Source organism: Lithobates pipiens, unplaced genomic scaffold, assembly GCF_037356315.1.
Source record: "Lithobates pipiens isolate NorthernLeopardFrog02 unplaced genomic scaffold, aLitPip1_a1.2 Scaffold_18, whole genome shotgun sequence".
In the NCBI taxonomy this organism is placed as follows: domain Eukaryota; kingdom Metazoa; phylum Chordata; class Amphibia; order Anura; family Ranidae; genus Lithobates; species Lithobates pipiens.
This window is the reverse complement of record NW_027507758.1, coordinates 581,137,602-581,155,148: the sequence shown is the minus strand read 5'-3', so window position 1 is coordinate 581,155,148 and position 17,547 is coordinate 581,137,602. Positions and strand designations below refer to the sequence as shown.

Sequence of the window (17,547 nt, the reverse complement as noted above, 5' to 3'; positions counted from 1 at the left end):
ACCAGGAAAGCTGCGTTTGGAGAATGCGGGCATCGATCCCGCTACCTCTCGCATGCAAAGCGAGCGCTCTGCCACTTGAGCTAATCCCCCTTTGCTCGAGTGTGTTGCTTGCGCTATGGCTGATCCCTGTCCTCTCCTGGGCTATGTGTAAAATATAGTCAGTTTTGCGAAATCCACAACCTGCTCTGGCCGCTAGACACCAGGAGAGCCACCCGCTTTCCTAGCGTAGAAGGTTTGCACCCCCCTTTTTTTTCCCTCCTACGACCTTTGACAACTGAGCCCCTTCAGAGGTATGGCCCCATGGGTTTCAATGATGTAATTGGGAGAAGGCTGGTTTCAAAAAGCACTCACACCGCCTAGTACATTCTCGACAAGAAACACCTTGTGCCTTGATGCACTCCACGGGGCTGGAAATTGGGGGAGAGCGCTGCAAACACAAAGAGCCCATAATTGCATTGGCCGGGAATCGAACCCGGGCCTCCCGCGTGGCAGGCGAGAATTCTACCACTGAACCACCAATGCTCCACGCCGGGCCACTTGCCACCACCCTCGCTCAGCTGGTCTAGGAGAGTCCAGCTCTCGCCCACGCTTGACTTGGGATTCGCTGGTCGAAAATCAATGGAAACGCCTAGTCGTCTACATTGTGACTTTGCCACATGGACCCACTCCCCGTGGGAATCGCTGGCAAACTACATCCACATGTGGTTGTTGAGGTTGGTCAGCGACAAGAGCAGAGTGGCGCAGCGGAAGCGTGCTGGGCCCATAACCCAGAGGTCGATGGATCGAAACCATCCTCTGCTACGTTGCCCTTTCCTATGCCAATCGATATTTGCTTGCGTGCGGGCCCAAAGGCCTTTCTTTCGCACACAAAGAGAAGTTGAACCTGATTCAGGTGATTCAACGAGTCCAAAGCTCTCAGCGTAAGCATGGCACTGGCACCTTTTGCGCTAATGAAATATTGTCTCTTGGCCATGGAGGCCTGCTCGTGCTTTGTTTACTAGATTGCTTTTGTCCAACACTGCCTACGTGACTTTGGCTGAAGCCACAGTTGCCACCACAAAAACGTGGCAACGCCTTGGCACGCGTTATGAGGAGGACTCCGGCTTCCCATGTTGCTCACGGCGCTCGGTTCCAAGCTTCAACATCAAACACAAAAGCAAGGTGTCTCCTGGCAAATCAGGAAAGCTGCATTTGGAGAATGCGGGCATCGATCCCGCTACCTCTCGCATGCTAAGCGAGCGCTCTACCATTTGAGCTAATCCCCCTTTGCTTGAGGTTGTTGCTTGTGCTATGGCTGATCCCTGTCCTCTCCTGGGCTATGTGTAAACTATAGGCAGTTTTGCTAAATCCACAACTTGCTCTGGCCGCTAGACACCAGGAGAGCCACTCCCCCAAGACCTTGGACAACTGAGCCCCTTCTGAAGTATGGCCCCATGGGTTTCAATGATGTCATTGGGAGAAGGTGGTTTCAAAAAGCACTCACACCGCCTAATACATTCTCGACAAGAAACACCTTGTGCCTTGAGGCATTCCATGGGGCTGGAAATTGGGGGAGAGAGCTACAAACACCAAGAGCCCATAATTGCATTGGCCGGGAATCGAACCCGGGCCTCCCGCGTGGCAGGCGAGAATTCTACCACTGAACCACCAATGCTCCACGCCGGGCCAGGCGCCACCACCCTCGCTCAGCTGGCCTAGGAGAGTCCAGCTCTCGCCCACGCTTGACTTGGGATTCGCTTGTCGAAATCCATGAGGATGGCCAGCGACAAGAGCAGAGTGGCGCAGCGGAAGCGTGCTGGGCCCATAACCCAGAGGTCGATGGATCGAAACCATCCTCTGCTACGTTGCCTTTTCCTATGCCAATCGATATTTGCTTGCGGGCCCAAAGGCCTTTCTTTCGCACACAAAGAGAAGTTGAACCTGATTCAGGTGATTCAACGAGTCCAAAGCTCTCAGCGTAAGCATGGCACTGGCACCTTTCCCCCTAATGGAATATTGTCTCTTGGCCATGGAAGCCTGGTCGTGCTTTCTTTAATTGATTGCTTTTGTCCAATACTGCCTACGTGACTTTGGCTGAAGCCACAGATGCCACCACAAAAACGTGGCAATGCCTTGGCACATGTTATGAGGAGCACTCCGGCTTCCCATGTTGCTCACGGCGCTCGGTTCCAAGCTTCAACATCAAACACAAAAGCAAGGTGCCTCCCGTGAAACCAGGAAAGCTGCGTTTGGAGAATGCGGGCATCGATCCCGCTACCTCTCGCATGCAAAGCGAGCGCTCTGCCACTTGAGCTAATCCCCCTTTGCTCGAGTGTGTTGCTTGCGCTATGGCTGATCCCTGTCCTCTCCTGGGCTATGTGTAAAATATAGTCAGTTTTGCGAAATCCACAACCTGCTCTGGCCGCTAGACACCAGGAGAGCCACCCGCTTTCCTAGCGTAGAAGGTTTGCACCCCCCTTTTTTTTCCCTCCTACGACCTTTGACAACTGAGCCCCTTCAGAGGTATGGCCCCATGGGTTTCAATGATGTAATTGGGAGAAGGCTGGTTTCAAAAAGCACTCACACCGCCTAGTACATTCTCGACAAGAAACACCTTGTGCCTTGATGCACTCCACGGGGCTGGAAATTGGGGGAGAGCGCTGCAAACACAAAGAGCCCATAATTGCATTGGCCGGGAATCGAACCCGGGCCTCCCGCGTGGCAGGCGAGAATTCTACCACTGAACCACCAATGCTCCACGCCGGGCCACTTGCCACCACCCTCGCTCAGCTGGTCTAGGAGAGTCCAGCTCTCGCCCACGCTTGACTTGGGATTCGCTGGTCGAAAATCAATGGAAACGCCTAGTCGTCTACATTGTGACTTTGCCACATGGACCCACTCCCCGTGGGAATCGCTGGCAAACTACATCCACATGTGGTTGTTGAGGTTGGTCAGCGACAAGAGCAGAGTGGCGCAGCGGAAGCGTGCTGGGCCCATAACCCAGAGGTCGATGGATCGAAACCATCCTCTGCTACGTTGCCCTTTCCTATGCCAATCGATATTTGCTTGCGTGCGGGCCCAAAGGCCTTTCTTTCGCACACAAAGAGAAGTTGAACCTGATTCAGGTGATTCAACGAGTCCAAAGCTCTCAGCGTAAGCATGGCACTGGCACCTTTTGCGCTAATGAAATATTGTCTCTTGGCCATGGAGGCCTGCTCGTGCTTTGTTTACTAGATTGCTTTTGTCCAACACTGCCTACGTGACTTTGGCTGAAGCCACAGTTGCCACCACAAAAACGTGGCAACGCCTTGGCACGCGTTATGAGGAGGACTCCGGCTTCCCATGTTGCTCACGGCGCTCGGTTCCAAGCTTCAACATCAAACACAAAAGCAAGGTGTCTCCTGGCAAATCAGGAAAGCTGCATTTGGAGAATGCGGGCATCGATCCCGCTACCTCTCGCATGCTAAGCGAGCGCTCTACCATTTGAGCTAATCCCCCTTTGCTTGAGGTTGTTGCTTGTGCTATGGCTGATCCCTGTCCTCTCCTGGGCTATGTGTAAACTATAGGCAGTTTTGCTAAATCCACAACTTGCTCTGGCCGCTAGACACCAGGAGAGCCACTCCCCCAAGACCTTGGACAACTGAGCCCCTTCTGAAGTATGGCCCCATGGGTTTCAATGATGTCATTGGGAGAAGGTGGTTTCAAAAAGCACTCACACCGCCTAATACATTCTCGACAAGAAACACCTTGTGCCTTGAGGCATTCCATGGGGCTGGAAATTGGGGGAGAGAGCTACAAACACCAAGAGCCCATAATTGCATTGGCCGGGAATCGAACCCGGGCCTCCCGCGTGGCAGGCGAGAATTCTACCACTGAACCACCAATGCTCCACGCCGGGCCAGGCGCCACCACCCTCGCTCAGCTGGCCTAGGAGAGTCCAGCTCTCGCCCACGCTTGACTTGGGATTCGCTTGTCGAAATCCATGAGGATGGCCAGCGACAAGAGCAGAGTGGCGCAGCGGAAGCGTGCTGGGCCCATAACCCAGAGGTCGATGGATCGAAACCATCCTCTGCTACGTTGCCTTTTCCTATGCCAATCGATATTTGCTTGCGGGCCCAAAGGCCTTTCTTTCGCACACAAAGAGAAGTTGAACCTGATTCAGGTGATTCAACGAGTCCAAAGCTCTCAGCGTAAGCATGGCACTGGCACCTTTCCCCCTAATGGAATATTGTCTCTTGGCCATGGAAGCCTGGTCGTGCTTTCTTTAATTGATTGCTTTTGTCCAATACTGCCTACGTGACTTTGGCTGAAGCCACAGATGCCACCACAAAAACGTGGCAATGCCTTGGCACATGTTATGAGGAGCACTCCGGCTTCCCATGTTGCTCACGGCGCTCGGTTCCAAGCTTCAACATCAAACACAAAAGCAAGGTGCCTCCCGTGAAACCAGGAAAGCTGCGTTTGGAGAATGCGGGCATCGATCCCGCTACCTCTCGCATGCAAAGCGAGCGCTCTGCCACTTGAGCTAATCCCCCTTTGCTCGAGTGTGTTGCTTGCGCTATGGCTGATCCCTGTCCTCTCCTGGGCTATGTGTAAAATATAGTCAGTTTTGCGAAATCCACAACCTGCTCTGGCCGCTAGACACCAGGAGAGCCACCCGCTTTCCTAGCGTAGAAGGTTTGCACCCCCCTTTTTTTTCCCTCCTACGACCTTTGACAACTGAGCCCCTTCAGAGGTATGGCCCCATGGGTTTCAATGATGTAATTGGGAGAAGGCTGGTTTCAAAAAGCACTCACACCGCCTAGTACATTCTCGACAAGAAACACCTTGTGCCTTGATGCACTCCACGGGGCTGGAAATTGGGGGAGAGTGCTGCAAACACAAAGAGCCCATAATTGCATTGGCCGGGAATCGAACCCGGGCCTCCCGCGTGGCAGGCGAGAATTCTACCACTGAACCACCAATGCTCCACGCCGGGCCACTTGCCACCACCCTCGCTCAGCTGGTCTAGGAGAGTCCAGCTCTCGCCCACGCTTGACTTGGGATTCGCTGGTCGAAAATCAATGGAAACGCCTAGTCGTCTACATTGTGACTTTGCCACATGGACCCACTCCCCGTGGGAATCGCTGGCAAACTACATCCACATGTGGTTGTTGAGGTTGGTCAGCGACAAGAGCAGAGTGGCGCAGCGGAAGCGTGCTGGGCCCATAACCCAGAGGTCGATGGATCGAAACCATCCTCTGCTACGTTGCCCTTTCCTATGCCAATCGATATTTGCTTGCGTGCGGGCCCAAAGGCCTTTCTTTCGCACACAAAGAGAAGTTGAACCTGATTCAGGTGATTCAACGAGTCCAAAGCTCTCAGCGTAAGCATGGCACTGGCACCTTTTGCACTAATGAAATATTGTCTCTTGGCCATGGAGGCCTGCTCGTGCTTTGTTTACTAGATTGCTTTTGTCCAACACTACCTACGTGACTTTGGCTGAAGCCACAGTTGCCACCACAAAAACGTGGCAACGCCTTGGCACGCGTTATGAGGAGGACTCCGGCTTCCCATGTTGCTCACGGCGCTCGGTTCCAAGCTTCAACATCAAACACAAAAGCAAGGTGTCTCCTGGCAAATCAGGAAAGCTGCATTTGGAGAATGCGGGCATCGATCCCGCTACCTCTCGCATGCTAAGCGAGCGCTCTACCATTTGAGCTAATCCCCCTTTGCTTGAGGTTGTTGCTTGTGCTATGGCTGATCCCTGTCCTCTCCTGGGCTATGTGTAAACTATAGGCAGTTTTGCTAAATCCACAACTTGCTCTGGCCGCTAGACACCAGGAGAGCCACTCCCCCAAGACCTTGGACAACTGAGCCCCTTCTGAAGTATGGCCCCATGGGTTTCAATGATGTCATTGGGAGAAGGTGGTTTCAAAAAGCACTCACACCGCCTAATACATTCTCGACAAGAAACACCTTGTGCCTTGAGGCATTCCATGGGGCTGGAAATTGGGGGAGAGAGCTACAAACACCAAGAGCCCATAATTGCATTGGCCGGGAATCGAACCCGGGCCTCCCGCGTGGCAGGCGAGAATTCTACCACTGAACCACCAATGCTCCACGCCGGGCCAGGCGCCACCACCCTCGCTCAGCTGGCCTAGGAGAGTCCAGCTCTCGCCCACGCTTGACTTGGGATTCGCTTGTCGAAATCCATGAGGATGGCCAGCGACAAGAGCAGAGTGGCGCAGCGGAAGCGTGCTGGGCCCATAACCCAGAGGTCGATGGATCGAAACCATCCTCTGCTACGTTGCCTTTTCCTATGCCAATCGATATTTGCTTGCGGGCCCAAAGGCCTTTCTTTCGCACACAAAGAGAAGTTGAACCTGATTCAGGTGATTCAACGAGTCCAAAGCTCTCAGCGTAAGCATGGCACTGGCACCTTTCCCCCTAATGGAATATTGTCTCTTGGCCATGGAAGCCTGGTCGTGCTTTCTTTAATTGATTGCTTTTGTCCAATACTGCCTACGTGACTTTGGCTGAAGCCACAGATGCCACCACAAAAACGTGGCAATGCCTTGGCACATGTTATGAGGAGCACTCCGGCTTCCCATGTTGCTCACGGCGCTCGGTTCCAAGCTTCAACATCAAACACAAAAGCAAGGTGCCTCCCGTGAAACCAGGAAAGCTGCGTTTGGAGAATGCGGGCATCGATCCCGCTACCTCTCGCATGCAAAGCGAGCGCTCTGCCACTTGAGCTAATCCCCCTTTGCTCGAGTGTGTTGCTTGCGCTATGGCTGATCCCTGTCCTCTCCTGGGCTATGTGTAAAATATAGTCAGTTTTGCGAAATCCACAACCTGCTCTGGCCGCTAGACACCAGGAGAGCCACCCGCTTTCCTAGCGTAGAAGGTTTGCACCCCCCTTTTTTTTCCCTCCTACGACCTTTGACAACTGAGCCCCTTCAGAGGTATGGCCCCATGGGTTTCAATGATGTAATTGGGAGAAGGCTGGTTTCAAAAAGCACTCACACCGCCTAGTACATTCTCGACAAGAAACACCTTGTGCCTTGATGCACTCCACGGGGCTGGAAATTGGGGGAGAGCGCTGCAAACACAAAGAGCCCATAATTGCATTGGCCGGGAATCGAACCCGGGCCTCCCGCGTGGCAGGCGAGAATTCTACCACTGAACCACCAATGCTCCACGCCGGGCCACTTGCCACCACCCTCGCTCAGCTGGTCTAGGAGAGTCCAGCTCTCGCCCACGCTTGACTTGGGATTCGCTGGTCGAAAATCAATGGAAACGCCTAGTCGTCTACATTGTGACTTTGCCACATGGACCCACTCCCCGTGGGAATCGCTGGCAAACTACATCCACATGTGGTTGTTGAGGTTGGTCAGCGACAAGAGCAGAGTGGCGCAGCGGAAGCGTGCTGGGCCCATAACCCAGAGGTCGATGGATCGAAACCATCCTCTGCTACGTTGCCTTTTTCTATGCCAATCGATATTTGCTTGCGTGCGGGCCCAAAGGCCTTTCTTTCGCACACAAAGAGAAGTTGAACCTGATTCAGGTGATTCAACGAGTCCAAAGCTCTCAGCGTAAGCATGGCACTGGCACCTTTTGCGCTAATGAAATATTGTCTCTTGGCCATGGAGGCCTGCTCGTGCTTTGTTTACTAGATTGCTTTTGTCCAACACTGCCTACGTGACTTTGGCTGAAGCCACAGTTGCCACCACAAAAACGTGGCAACGCCTTGGCACGCGTTATGAGGAGGACTCCGGCTTCCCATGTTGCTCACGGCGCTCGGTTCCAAGCTTCAACATCAAACACAAAAGCAAGGTGTCTCCTGGCAAATCAGGAAAGCTGCATTTGGAGAATGCGGGCATCGATCCCGCTACCTCTCGCATGCTAAGCGAGCGCTCTACCATTTGAGCTAATCCCCCTTTGCTTGAGGTTGTTGCTTGTGCTATGGCTGATCCCTGTCCTCTCCTGGGCTATGTGTAAACTATAGGCAGTTTTGCTAAATCCACAACTTGCTCTGGCCGCTAGACACCAGGAGAGCCACTCCCCCAAGACCTTGGACAACTGAGCCCCTTCTGAAGTATGGCCCCATGGGTTTCAATGATGTCATTGGGAGAAGGTGGTTTCAAAAAGCACTCACACCGCCTAATACATTCTCGACAAGAAACACCTTGTGCCTTGAGGCATTCCATGGGGCTGGAAATTGGGGGAGAGAGCTACAAACACCAAGAGCCCATAATTGCATTGGCCGGGAATCGAACCCGGGCCTCCCGCGTGGCAGGCGAGAATTCTACCACTGAACCACCAATGCTCCACGCCGGGCCAGGCGCCACCACCCTCGCTCAGCTGGCCTAGGAGAGTCCAGCTCTCGCCCACGCTTGACTTGGGATTCGCTTGTCGAAATCCATGAGGATGGTCAGCGACAAGAGCAGAGTGGCGCAGCGGAAGCGTGCTGGGCCCATAACCCAGAGGTCGATGGATCGAAACCATCCTCTGCTACGTTGCCTTTTCCTATGCCAATCGATATTTGCTTGCGGGCCCAAAGGCCTTTCTTTCGCACACAAAGAGAAGTTGAACCTGATTCAGGTGATTCAACGAGTCCAAAGCTCTCAGCGTAAGCATGGCACTGGCACCTTTCCCCCTAATGGAATATTGTCTCTTGGCCATGGAAGCCTGGTCGTGCTTTCTTTAATTGATTGCTTTTGTCCAATACTGCCTACGTGACTTTGGCTGAAGCCACAGATGCCACCACAAAAACGTGGCAATGCCTTGGCACATGTTATGAGGAGCACTCCGGCTTCCCATGTTGCTCACGGCGCTCGGTTCCAAGCTTCAACATCAAACACAAAAGCAAGGTGCCTCCCGTGAAACCAGGAAAGCTGCGTTTGGAGAATGCGGGCATCGATCCCGCTACCTCTCGCATGCAAAGCGAGCGCTCTGCCACTTGAGCTAATCCCCCTTTGCTCGAGTGTGTTGCTTGCGCTATGGCTGATCCCTGTCCTCTCCTGGGCTATGTGTAAAATATAGTCAGTTTTGCGAAATCCACAACCTGCTCTGGCCGCTAGACACCAGGAGAGCCACCCGCTTTCCTAGCGTAGAAGGTTTGCACCCCCCTTTTTTTTCCCTCCTACGACCTTTGACAACTGAGCCCCTTCAGAGGTATGGCCCCATGGGTTTCAATGATGTAATTGGGAGAAGGCTGGTTTCAAAAAGCACTCACACCGCCTAGTACATTCTCGACAAGAAACACCTTGTGCCTTGATGCACTCCACGGGGCTGGAAATTGGGGGAGAGCGCTGCAAACACAAAGAGCCCATAATTGCATTGGCCGGGAATCGAACCCGGGCCTCCCGCGTGGCAGGCGAGAATTCTACCACTGAACCACCAATGCTCCACGCCGGGCCACGCGCCACCACCCTCGCTCAGCTGGTCTAGGAGAGTCCAGCTCTCGCCCACGCTTGACTTGGGATTCGCTGGTCGAAAATCAATGGAAACGCCTAGTCGTCTACATTGTGACTTTGCCACATGGACCCACTCCCCGTGGGAATCGCTGGCAAACTACATCCACATGTGGTTGTTGAGGTTGGTCAGCGACAAGAGCAGAGTGGCGCAGCGGAAGCGTGCTGGGCCCATAACCCAGAGGTCGATGGATCGAAACCATCCTCTGCTACGTTGCCCTTTCCTATGCCAATCGATATTTGCTTGCGTGCGGGCCCAAAGGCCTTTCTTTCACACACAAAGAGAAGTTGAACCTGATTCAGGTGATTCAACGAGTCCAAAGCTCTCAGCGTAAGCATGGCACTGGCACCTTTTGCGCTAATGAAATATTGTCTCTTGGCCATGGAGGCCTGCTCGTGCTTTGTTTACTAGATTGCTTTTGTCCAACACTGCCTACGTGACTTTGGCTGAAGCCACAGTTGCCACCACAAAAACGTGGCAACGCCTTGGCACGCGTTATGAGGAGGACTCCGGCTTCCCATGTTGCTCACGGCGCTCGGTTCCAAGCTTCAACATCAAACACAAAAGCAAGGTGTCTCCTGGCAAATCAGGAAAGCTGCATTTGGAGAATGCGGGCATCGATCCCGCTACCTCTCGCATGCTAAGCGAGCGCTCTACCATTTGAGCTAATCCCCCTTTGCTTGAGGTTGTTGCTTGTGCTATGGCTGATCCCTGTCCTCTCCTGGGCTATGTGTAAACTATAGGCAGTTTTGCTAAATCCACAACTTGCTCTGGCCGCTAGACACCAGGAGAGCCACTCCCCCAAGACCTTGGACAACTGAGCCCCTTCTGAAGTATGGCCCCATGGGTTTCAATGATGTCATTGGGAGAAGGTGGTTTCAAAAAGCACTCACACCGCCTAATACATTCTCGACAAGAAACACCTTGTGCCTTGAGGCATTCCATGGGGCTGGAAATTGGGGGAGAGAGCTACAAACACCAAGAGCCCATAATTGCATTGGCCGGGAATCGAACCCGGGCCTCCCGCGTGGCAGGCGAGAATTCTACCACTGAACCACCAATGCTCCACGCCGGGCCAGGCGCCACCACCCTCGCTCAGCTGGCCTAGGAGAGTCCAGCTCTCGCCCACGCTTGACTTGGGATTCGCTTGTCGAAATCCATGAGGATGGCCAGCGACAAGAGCAGAGTGGCGCAGCGGAAGCGTGCTGGGCCCATAACCCAGAGGTCGATGGATCGAAACCATCCTCTGCTACGTTGCCTTTTCCTATGCCAATCGATATTTGCTTGCGGGCCCAAAGGCCTTTCTTTCGCACACAAAGAGAAGTTGAACCTGATTCAGGTGATTCAACGAGTCCAAAGCTCTCAGCGTAAGCATGGCACTGGCACCTTTCCCCCTAATGGAATATTGTCTCTTGGCCATGGAAGCCTGGTCGTGCTTTCTTTAATTGATTGCTTTTGTCCAATACTGCCTACGAGACTTTGGCTGAAGCCACAGATGCCACCACAAAAACGTGGCAATGCCTTGGCACATGTTATGAGGAGCACTCCGGCTTCCCATGTTGCTCACGGCGCTCGGTTCCAAGCTTCAACATCAAACACAAAAGCAAGGTGCCTCCCGTGAAACCAGGAAAGCTGCGTTTGGAGAATGCGGGCATCGATCCCGCTACCTCTCGCATGCAAAGCGAGCGCTCTGCCACTTGAGCTAATCCCCCTTTGCTCGAGTGTGTTGCTTGCGCTATGGCTGATCCCTGTCCTCTCCTGGGCTATGTGTAAAATATAGTCAGTTTTGCGAAATCCACAACCTGCTCTGGCCGCTAGACACCAGGAGAGCCACCCGCTTTCCTAGCGTAGAAGGTTTGCACCCCCCTTTTTTTTCCCTCCTACGACCTTTGACAACTGAGCCCCTTCAGAGGTATGGCCCCATGGGTTTCAATGATGTAATTGGGAGAAGGCTGGTTTCAAAAAGCACTCACACCGCCTAGTACATTCTCGACAAGAAACACCTTGTGCCTTGATGCACTCCACGGGGCTGGAAATTGGGGGAGAGCGCTGCAAACACAAAGAGCCCATAATTGCATTGGCCGGGAATCGAACCCGGGCCTCCCGCGTGGCAGGCGAGAATTCTACCACTGAACCACCAATGCTCCACGCCGGGCCACTTGCCACCACCCTCGCTCAGCTGGTCTAGGAGAGTCCAGCTCTCGCCCACGCTTGACTTGGGATTCGCTGGTCGAAAATCAATGGAAACGCCTAGTCGTCTACATTGTGACTTTGCCACATGGACCCACTCCCCGTGGGAATCGCTGGCAAACTACATCCACATGTGGTTGTTGAGGTTGGTCAGCGACAAGAGCAGAGTGGCGCAGCGGAAGCGTGCTGGGCCCATAACCCAGAGGTCGATGGATCGAAACCATCCTCTGCTACGTTGCCCTTTCCTATGCCAATCGATATTTGCTTGCGTGCGGGCCCAAAGGCCTTTCTTTCGCACACAAAGAGAAGTTGAACCTGATTCAGGTGATTCAACGAGTCCAAAGCTCTCAGCGTAAGCATGGCACTGGCACCTTTTGCGCTAATGAAATATTGTCTCTTGGCCATGGAGGCCTGCTCGTGCTTTGTTTACTAGATTGCTTTTGTCCAACACTGCCTACGTGACTTTGGCTGAAGCCACAGTTGCCACCACAAAAACGTGGCAACGCCTTGGCACGCGTTATGAGGAGGACTCCGGCTTCCCATGTTGCTCACGGCGCTCGGTTCCAAGCTTCAACATCAAACACAAAAGCAAGGTGTCTCCTGGCAAATCAGGAAAGCTGCATTTGGAGAATGCGGGCATCGATCCCGCTACCTCTCGCATGCTAAGCGAGCGCTCTACCATTTGAGCTAATCCCCCTTTGCTTGAGGTTGTTGCTTGTGCTATGGCTGATCCCTGTCCTCTCCTGGGCTATGTGTAAACTATAGGCAGTTTTGCTAAATCCACAACTTGCTCTGGCCGCTAGACACCAGGAGAGCCACTCCCCCAAGACCTTGGACAACTGAGCCCCTTCTGAAGTATGGCCCCATGGGTTTCAATGATGTCATTGGGAGAAGGTGGTTTCAAAAAGCACTCACACCGCCTAATACATTCTCGACAAGAAACACCTTGTGCCTTGAGGCATTCCATGGGGCTGGAAATTGGGGGAGAGAGCTACAAACACCAAGAGCCCATAATTGCATTGGCCGGGAATCGAACCCGGGCCTCCCGCGTGGCAGGCGAGAATTCTACCACTGAACCACCAATGCTCCACGCCGGGCCAGGCGCCACCACCCTCGCTCAGCTGGCCTAGGAGAGTCCAGCTCTCGCCCACGCTTGACTTGGGATTCGCTTGTCGAAATCCATGAGGATGGCCAGCGACAAGAGCAGAGTGGCGCAGCGGAAGCGTGCTGGGCCCATAACCCAGAGGTCGATGGATCGAAACCATCCTCTGCTACGTTGCCTTTTCCTATGCCAATCGATATTTGCTTGCGGGCCCAAAGGCCTTTCTTTCGCACACAAAGAGAAGTTGAACCTGATTCAGGTGATTCAACGAGTCCAAAGCTCTCAGCGTAAGCATGGCACTGGCACCTTTCCCCCTAATGGAATATTGTCTCTTGGCCATGGAAGCCTGGTCGTGCTTTCTTTAATTGATTGCTTTTGTCCAATACTGCCTACGTGACTTTGGCTGAAGCCACAGATGCCACCACAAAAACGTGGCAATGCCTTGGCACATGTTATGAGGAGCACTCCGGCTTCCCATGTTGCTCACGGCGCTCGGTTCCAAGCTTCAACATCAAACACAAAAGCAAGGTGCCTCCCGTGAAACCAGGAAAGCTGCGTTTGGAGAATGCGGGCATCGATCCCGCTACCTCTCGCATGCAAAGCGAGCGCTCTGCCACTTGAGCTAATCCCCCTTTGCTCGAGTGTGTTGCTTGCGCTATGGCTGATCCCTGTCCTCTCCTGGGCTATGTGTAAAATATAGTCAGTTTTGCGAAATCCACAACCTGCTCTGGCCGCTAGACACCAGGAGAGCCACCCGCTTTCCTAGCGTAGAAGGTTTGCACCCCCCTTTTTTTTCCCTCCTACGACCTTTGACAACTGAGCCCCTTCAGAGGTATGGCCCCATGGGTTTCAATGATGTAATTGGGAGAAGGCTGGTTTCAAAAAGCACTCACACCGCCTAGTACATTCTCGACAAGAAACACCTTGTGCCTTGATGCACTCCACGGGGCTGGAAATTGGGGGAGAGCGCTGCAAACACAAAGAGCCCATAATTGCATTGGCCGGGAATCGAACCCGGGCCTCCCGCGTGGCAGGCGAGAATTCTACCACTGAACCACCAATGCTCCACGCCGGGCCACTTGCCACCACCCTCGCTCAGCTGGTCTAGGAGAGTCCAGCTCTCGCCCACGCTTGACTTGGGATTCGCTGGTCGAAAATCAATGGAAACGCCTAGTCGTCTACATTGTGACTTTGCCACATGGACCCACTCCCCGTGGGAATCGCTGGCAAACTACATCCACATGTGGTTGTTGAGGTTGGTCAGCGACAAGAGCAGAGTGGCGCAGCGGAAGCGTGCTGGGCCCATAACCCAGAGGTCGATGGATCGAAACCATCCTCTGCTACGTTGCCCTTTCCTATGCCAATCGATATTTGCTTGCGTGCGGGCCCAAAGGCCTTTCTTTCGCACACAAAGAGAAGTTGAACCTGATTCAGGTGATTCAACGAGTCCAAAGCTCTCAGCGTAAGCATGGCACTGGCACCTTTTGCACTAATGAAATATTGTCTCTTGGCCATGGAGGCCTGCTCGTGCTTTGTTTACTAGATTGCTTTTGTCCAACACTGCCTACGTGACTTTGGCTGAAGCCACAGTTGCCACCACAAAAACGTGGCAACGCCTTGGCACGCGTTATGAGGAGGACTCCGGCTTCCCATGTTGCTCACGGCGCTCGGTTCCAAGCTTCAACATCAAACACAAAAGCAAGGTGTCTCCTGGCAAATCAGGAAAGCTGCATTTGGAGAATGCGGGCATCGATCCCGCTACCTCTCGCATGCTAAGCGAGCGCTCTACCATTTGAGCTAATCCCCCTTTGCTTGAGGTTGTTGCTTGTGCTATGGCTGATCCCTGTCCTCTCCTGGGCTATGTGTAAACTATAGGCAGTTTTGCTAAATCCACAACTTGCTCTGGCCGCTAGACACCAGGAGAGCCACTCCCCCAAGACCTTGGACAACTGAGCCCCTTCTGAAGTATGGCCCCATGGGTTTCAATGATGTCATTGGGAGAAGGTGGTTTCAAAAAGCACTCACACCGCCTAATACATTCTCGACAAGAAACACCTTGTGCCTTGAGGCATTCCATGGGGCTGGAAATTGGGGGAGAGAGCTACAAACACCAAGAGCCCATAATTGCATTGGCCGGGAATCGAACCCGGGCCTCCCGCGTGGCAGGCGAGAATTCTACCACTGAACCACCAATGCTCCACGCCGGGCCAGGCGCCACCACCCTCGCTCAGCTGGCCTAGGAGAGTCCAGCTCTCGCCCACGCTTGACTTGGGATTCGCTTGTCGAAATCCATGAGGATGGCCAGCGACAAGAGCAGAGTGGCGCAGCGGAAGCGTGCTGGGCCCATAACCCAGAGGTCGATGGATCGAAACCATCCTCTGCTACGTTGCCTTTTCCTATGCCAATCGATATTTGCTTGCGGGCCCAAAGGCCTTTCTTTCGCACACAAAGAGAAGTTGAACCTGATTCAGGTGATTCAACGAGTCCAAAGCTCTCAGCGTAAGCATGGCACTGGCACCTTTCCCCCTAATGGAATATTGTCTCTTGGCCATGGAAGCCTGGTCGTGCTTTCTTTAATTGATTGCTTTTGTCCAATACTGCCTACGTGACTTTGGCTGAAGCCACAGATGCCACCACAAAAACGTGGCAATGCCTTGGCACATGTTATGAGGAGCACTCCGGCTTCCCATGTTGCTCACGGCGCTCGGTTCCAAGCTTCAACATCAAACACAAAAGCAAGGTGCCTCCCGTGAAACCAGGAAAGCTGCGTTTGGAGAATGCGGGCATCGATCCCGCTACCTCTCGCATGCAAAGCGAGCGCTCTGCCACTTGAGCTAATCCCCCTTTGCTCGAGTGTGTTGCTTGCGCTATGGCTGATCCCTGTCCTCTCCTGGGCTATGTGTAAAATATAGTCAGTTTTGCGAAATCCACAACCTGCTCTGGCCGCTAGACACCAGGAGAGCCACCCGCTTTCCTAGCGTAGAAGGTTTGCACCCCCCTTTTTTTTCCCTCCTACGACCTTTGACAACTGAGCCCCTTCAGAGGTATGGCCCCATGGGTTTCAATGATGTAATTGGGAGAAGGCTGGTTTCAAAAAGCACTCACACCGCCTAGTACATTCTCGACAAGAAACACCTTGTGCCTTGATGCACTCCACGGGGCTGGAAATTGGGGGAGAGCGCTGCAAACACAAAGAGCCCATAATTGCATTGGCCGGGAATCGAACCCGGGCCTCCCGCGTGGCAGGCGAGAATTCTACCACTGAACCACCAATGCTCCACGCCGGGCCACTTGCCACCACCCTCGCTCAGCTGGTCTAGGAGAGTCCAGCTCTCGCCCACGCTTGACTTGGGATTCGCTGGTCGAAAATCAATGGAAACGCCTAGTCGTCTACATTGTGACTTTGCCACATGGACCCACTCCCCGTGGGAATCGCTGGCAAACTACATCCACATGTGGTTGTTGAGGTTGGTCAGCGACAAGAGCAGAGTGGCGCAGCGGAAGCGTGCTGGGCCCATAACCCAGAGGTCGATGGATCGAAACCATCCTCTGCTACGTTGCCCTTTCCTATGCCAATCGATATTTGCTTGCGTGCGGGCCCAAAGGCCTTTCTTTCGCACACAAAGAGAAGTTGAACCTGATTCAGGTGATTCAACGAGTCCAAAGCTCTCAGCGTAAGCATGGCACTGGCACCTTTTGCACTAATGAAATATTGTCTCTTGGCCATGGAGGCCTGCTCGTGCTTTGTTTACTAGATTGCTTTTGTCCAACACTACCTACGTGACTTTGGCTGAAGCCACAGTTGCCACCACAAAAACGTGGCAACGCCTTGGCACGCGTTATGAGGAGGACTCCGGCTTCCCATGTTGCTCACGGCGCTCGGTTCCAAGCTTCAACATCAAACACAAAAGCAAGGTGTCTCCTGGCAAATCAGGAAAGCTGCATTTGGAGAATGCGGGCATCGATCCCGCTACCTCTCGCATGCTAAGCGAGCGCTCTACCATTTGAGCTAATCCCCCTTTGCTTGAGGTTGTTGCTTGTGCTATGGCTGATCCCTGTCCTCTCCTGGGCTATGTGTAAACTATAGGCAGTTTTGCTAAATCCACAACTTGCTCTGGCCGCTAGACACCAGGAGAGCCACTCCCCCAAGACCTTGGACAACTGAGCCCCTTCTGAAGTATGGCCCCATGGGTTTCAATGATGTCATTGGGAGAAGGTGGTTTCAAAAAGCACTCACACCGCCTAATACATTCTCGACAAGAAACACCTTGTGCCTTGAGGCATTCCATGGGGCTGGAAATTGGGGGAGAGAGCTACAAACACCAAGAGCCCATAATTGCATTGGCCGGGAATCGAACCCGGGCCTCCCGCGTGGCAGGCGAGAATTCTACCACTGAACCACCAATGCTCCACGCCGGGCCAGGCGCCACCACCCTCGCTCAGCTGGCCTAGGAGAGTCCAGCTCTCGCCCACGCTTGACTTGGGATTCGCTTGTCGAAATCCATGAGGATGGCCAGCGACAAGAGCAGAGTGGCGCAGCGGAAGCGTGCTGGGCCCATAACCCAGAGGTCGATGGATCGAAACCATCCTCTGCTACGTTGCCTTTTCCTATGCCAATCGATATTTGCTTGCGGGCCCAAAGGCCTTTCTTTCGCACACAAAGAGAAGTTGAACCTGATTCAGGTGATTCAACGAGTCCAAAGCTCTCAGCGTAAGCATGGCACTGGCACCTTTCCCCCTAATGGAATATTGTCTCTTGGCCATGGAAGCCTGGTCGTGCTTTCTTTAATTGATTGCTTTTGTCCAATACTGCCTAC

The 17,547-nt window shown here is 53.4% G+C and overlaps 32 non-coding genes across 32 annotated transcripts; all 32 read right to left on the bottom strand.

Annotated features, from left to right (window-relative positions):
- Window positions 1-17: 17 nt before the first annotated feature.
- Window positions 18-90, bottom strand: TRNAA-UGC (transfer RNA alanine (anticodon UGC)). The gene has a single exon. It is a non-coding gene; the product is annotated as a tRNA-Ala (tRNA).
- A 361-nt stretch (window positions 91-451) lies between these two features.
- Window positions 452-522, bottom strand: TRNAG-GCC (transfer RNA glycine (anticodon GCC)). The gene has a single exon. It is a non-coding gene; the product is annotated as a tRNA-Gly (tRNA).
- Window positions 523-1,192: 670 nt separating this feature from the next.
- On the bottom strand, window positions 1,193-1,265 carry TRNAA-AGC (transfer RNA alanine (anticodon AGC)). The gene has a single exon. It is a non-coding gene; the product is annotated as a tRNA-Ala (tRNA).
- A 318-nt stretch (window positions 1,266-1,583) lies between these two features.
- Window positions 1,584-1,654, bottom strand: TRNAG-GCC (transfer RNA glycine (anticodon GCC)). The gene has a single exon. It is a non-coding gene; the product is annotated as a tRNA-Gly (tRNA).
- Window positions 1,655-2,229: 575 nt separating this feature from the next.
- On the bottom strand, window positions 2,230-2,302 carry TRNAA-UGC (transfer RNA alanine (anticodon UGC)). The gene has a single exon. It is a non-coding gene; the product is annotated as a tRNA-Ala (tRNA).
- Window positions 2,303-2,663: 361 nt separating this feature from the next.
- On the bottom strand, window positions 2,664-2,734 carry TRNAG-GCC (transfer RNA glycine (anticodon GCC)). Its single transcript has one exon. It is a non-coding gene; the product is annotated as a tRNA-Gly (tRNA).
- Window positions 2,735-3,404: 670 nt separating this feature from the next.
- On the bottom strand, window positions 3,405-3,477 carry TRNAA-AGC (transfer RNA alanine (anticodon AGC)). The gene has a single exon. It is a non-coding gene; the product is annotated as a tRNA-Ala (tRNA).
- A 318-nt stretch (window positions 3,478-3,795) lies between these two features.
- On the bottom strand, window positions 3,796-3,866 carry TRNAG-GCC (transfer RNA glycine (anticodon GCC)). The gene has a single exon. It is a non-coding gene; the product is annotated as a tRNA-Gly (tRNA).
- Window positions 3,867-4,441: 575 nt separating this feature from the next.
- TRNAA-UGC (transfer RNA alanine (anticodon UGC)) lies at window positions 4,442-4,514 on the bottom strand. Its single transcript has one exon. It is a non-coding gene; the product is annotated as a tRNA-Ala (tRNA).
- Window positions 4,515-4,875: 361 nt separating this feature from the next.
- Window positions 4,876-4,946, bottom strand: TRNAG-GCC (transfer RNA glycine (anticodon GCC)). Its single transcript has one exon. It is a non-coding gene; the product is annotated as a tRNA-Gly (tRNA).
- A 670-nt stretch (window positions 4,947-5,616) lies between these two features.
- Window positions 5,617-5,689, bottom strand: TRNAA-AGC (transfer RNA alanine (anticodon AGC)). The gene has a single exon. It is a non-coding gene; the product is annotated as a tRNA-Ala (tRNA).
- A 318-nt stretch (window positions 5,690-6,007) lies between these two features.
- TRNAG-GCC (transfer RNA glycine (anticodon GCC)) lies at window positions 6,008-6,078 on the bottom strand. Its single transcript has one exon. It is a non-coding gene; the product is annotated as a tRNA-Gly (tRNA).
- Window positions 6,079-6,653: 575 nt separating this feature from the next.
- TRNAA-UGC (transfer RNA alanine (anticodon UGC)) lies at window positions 6,654-6,726 on the bottom strand. Its single transcript has one exon. It is a non-coding gene; the product is annotated as a tRNA-Ala (tRNA).
- A 361-nt stretch (window positions 6,727-7,087) lies between these two features.
- Window positions 7,088-7,158, bottom strand: TRNAG-GCC (transfer RNA glycine (anticodon GCC)). The gene has a single exon. It is a non-coding gene; the product is annotated as a tRNA-Gly (tRNA).
- A 670-nt stretch (window positions 7,159-7,828) lies between these two features.
- On the bottom strand, window positions 7,829-7,901 carry TRNAA-AGC (transfer RNA alanine (anticodon AGC)). The gene has a single exon. It is a non-coding gene; the product is annotated as a tRNA-Ala (tRNA).
- Window positions 7,902-8,219: 318 nt separating this feature from the next.
- TRNAG-GCC (transfer RNA glycine (anticodon GCC)) lies at window positions 8,220-8,290 on the bottom strand. The gene has a single exon. It is a non-coding gene; the product is annotated as a tRNA-Gly (tRNA).
- A 575-nt stretch (window positions 8,291-8,865) lies between these two features.
- Window positions 8,866-8,938, bottom strand: TRNAA-UGC (transfer RNA alanine (anticodon UGC)). The gene has a single exon. It is a non-coding gene; the product is annotated as a tRNA-Ala (tRNA).
- A 361-nt stretch (window positions 8,939-9,299) lies between these two features.
- Window positions 9,300-9,370, bottom strand: TRNAG-GCC (transfer RNA glycine (anticodon GCC)). The gene has a single exon. It is a non-coding gene; the product is annotated as a tRNA-Gly (tRNA).
- A 670-nt stretch (window positions 9,371-10,040) lies between these two features.
- Window positions 10,041-10,113, bottom strand: TRNAA-AGC (transfer RNA alanine (anticodon AGC)). Its single transcript has one exon. It is a non-coding gene; the product is annotated as a tRNA-Ala (tRNA).
- Window positions 10,114-10,431: 318 nt separating this feature from the next.
- TRNAG-GCC (transfer RNA glycine (anticodon GCC)) lies at window positions 10,432-10,502 on the bottom strand. Its single transcript has one exon. It is a non-coding gene; the product is annotated as a tRNA-Gly (tRNA).
- A 575-nt stretch (window positions 10,503-11,077) lies between these two features.
- Window positions 11,078-11,150, bottom strand: TRNAA-UGC (transfer RNA alanine (anticodon UGC)). The gene has a single exon. It is a non-coding gene; the product is annotated as a tRNA-Ala (tRNA).
- A 361-nt stretch (window positions 11,151-11,511) lies between these two features.
- Window positions 11,512-11,582, bottom strand: TRNAG-GCC (transfer RNA glycine (anticodon GCC)). The gene has a single exon. It is a non-coding gene; the product is annotated as a tRNA-Gly (tRNA).
- Window positions 11,583-12,252: 670 nt separating this feature from the next.
- On the bottom strand, window positions 12,253-12,325 carry TRNAA-AGC (transfer RNA alanine (anticodon AGC)). The gene has a single exon. It is a non-coding gene; the product is annotated as a tRNA-Ala (tRNA).
- Window positions 12,326-12,643: 318 nt separating this feature from the next.
- TRNAG-GCC (transfer RNA glycine (anticodon GCC)) lies at window positions 12,644-12,714 on the bottom strand. The gene has a single exon. It is a non-coding gene; the product is annotated as a tRNA-Gly (tRNA).
- A 575-nt stretch (window positions 12,715-13,289) lies between these two features.
- On the bottom strand, window positions 13,290-13,362 carry TRNAA-UGC (transfer RNA alanine (anticodon UGC)). Its single transcript has one exon. It is a non-coding gene; the product is annotated as a tRNA-Ala (tRNA).
- Window positions 13,363-13,723: 361 nt separating this feature from the next.
- On the bottom strand, window positions 13,724-13,794 carry TRNAG-GCC (transfer RNA glycine (anticodon GCC)). The gene has a single exon. It is a non-coding gene; the product is annotated as a tRNA-Gly (tRNA).
- Window positions 13,795-14,464: 670 nt separating this feature from the next.
- On the bottom strand, window positions 14,465-14,537 carry TRNAA-AGC (transfer RNA alanine (anticodon AGC)). The gene has a single exon. It is a non-coding gene; the product is annotated as a tRNA-Ala (tRNA).
- A 318-nt stretch (window positions 14,538-14,855) lies between these two features.
- On the bottom strand, window positions 14,856-14,926 carry TRNAG-GCC (transfer RNA glycine (anticodon GCC)). The gene has a single exon. It is a non-coding gene; the product is annotated as a tRNA-Gly (tRNA).
- Window positions 14,927-15,501: 575 nt separating this feature from the next.
- On the bottom strand, window positions 15,502-15,574 carry TRNAA-UGC (transfer RNA alanine (anticodon UGC)). Its single transcript has one exon. It is a non-coding gene; the product is annotated as a tRNA-Ala (tRNA).
- A 361-nt stretch (window positions 15,575-15,935) lies between these two features.
- TRNAG-GCC (transfer RNA glycine (anticodon GCC)) lies at window positions 15,936-16,006 on the bottom strand. The gene has a single exon. It is a non-coding gene; the product is annotated as a tRNA-Gly (tRNA).
- Window positions 16,007-16,676: 670 nt separating this feature from the next.
- TRNAA-AGC (transfer RNA alanine (anticodon AGC)) lies at window positions 16,677-16,749 on the bottom strand. The gene has a single exon. It is a non-coding gene; the product is annotated as a tRNA-Ala (tRNA).
- A 318-nt stretch (window positions 16,750-17,067) lies between these two features.
- Window positions 17,068-17,138, bottom strand: TRNAG-GCC (transfer RNA glycine (anticodon GCC)). The gene has a single exon. It is a non-coding gene; the product is annotated as a tRNA-Gly (tRNA).
- Window positions 17,139-17,547: the final 409 nt, after the last annotated feature.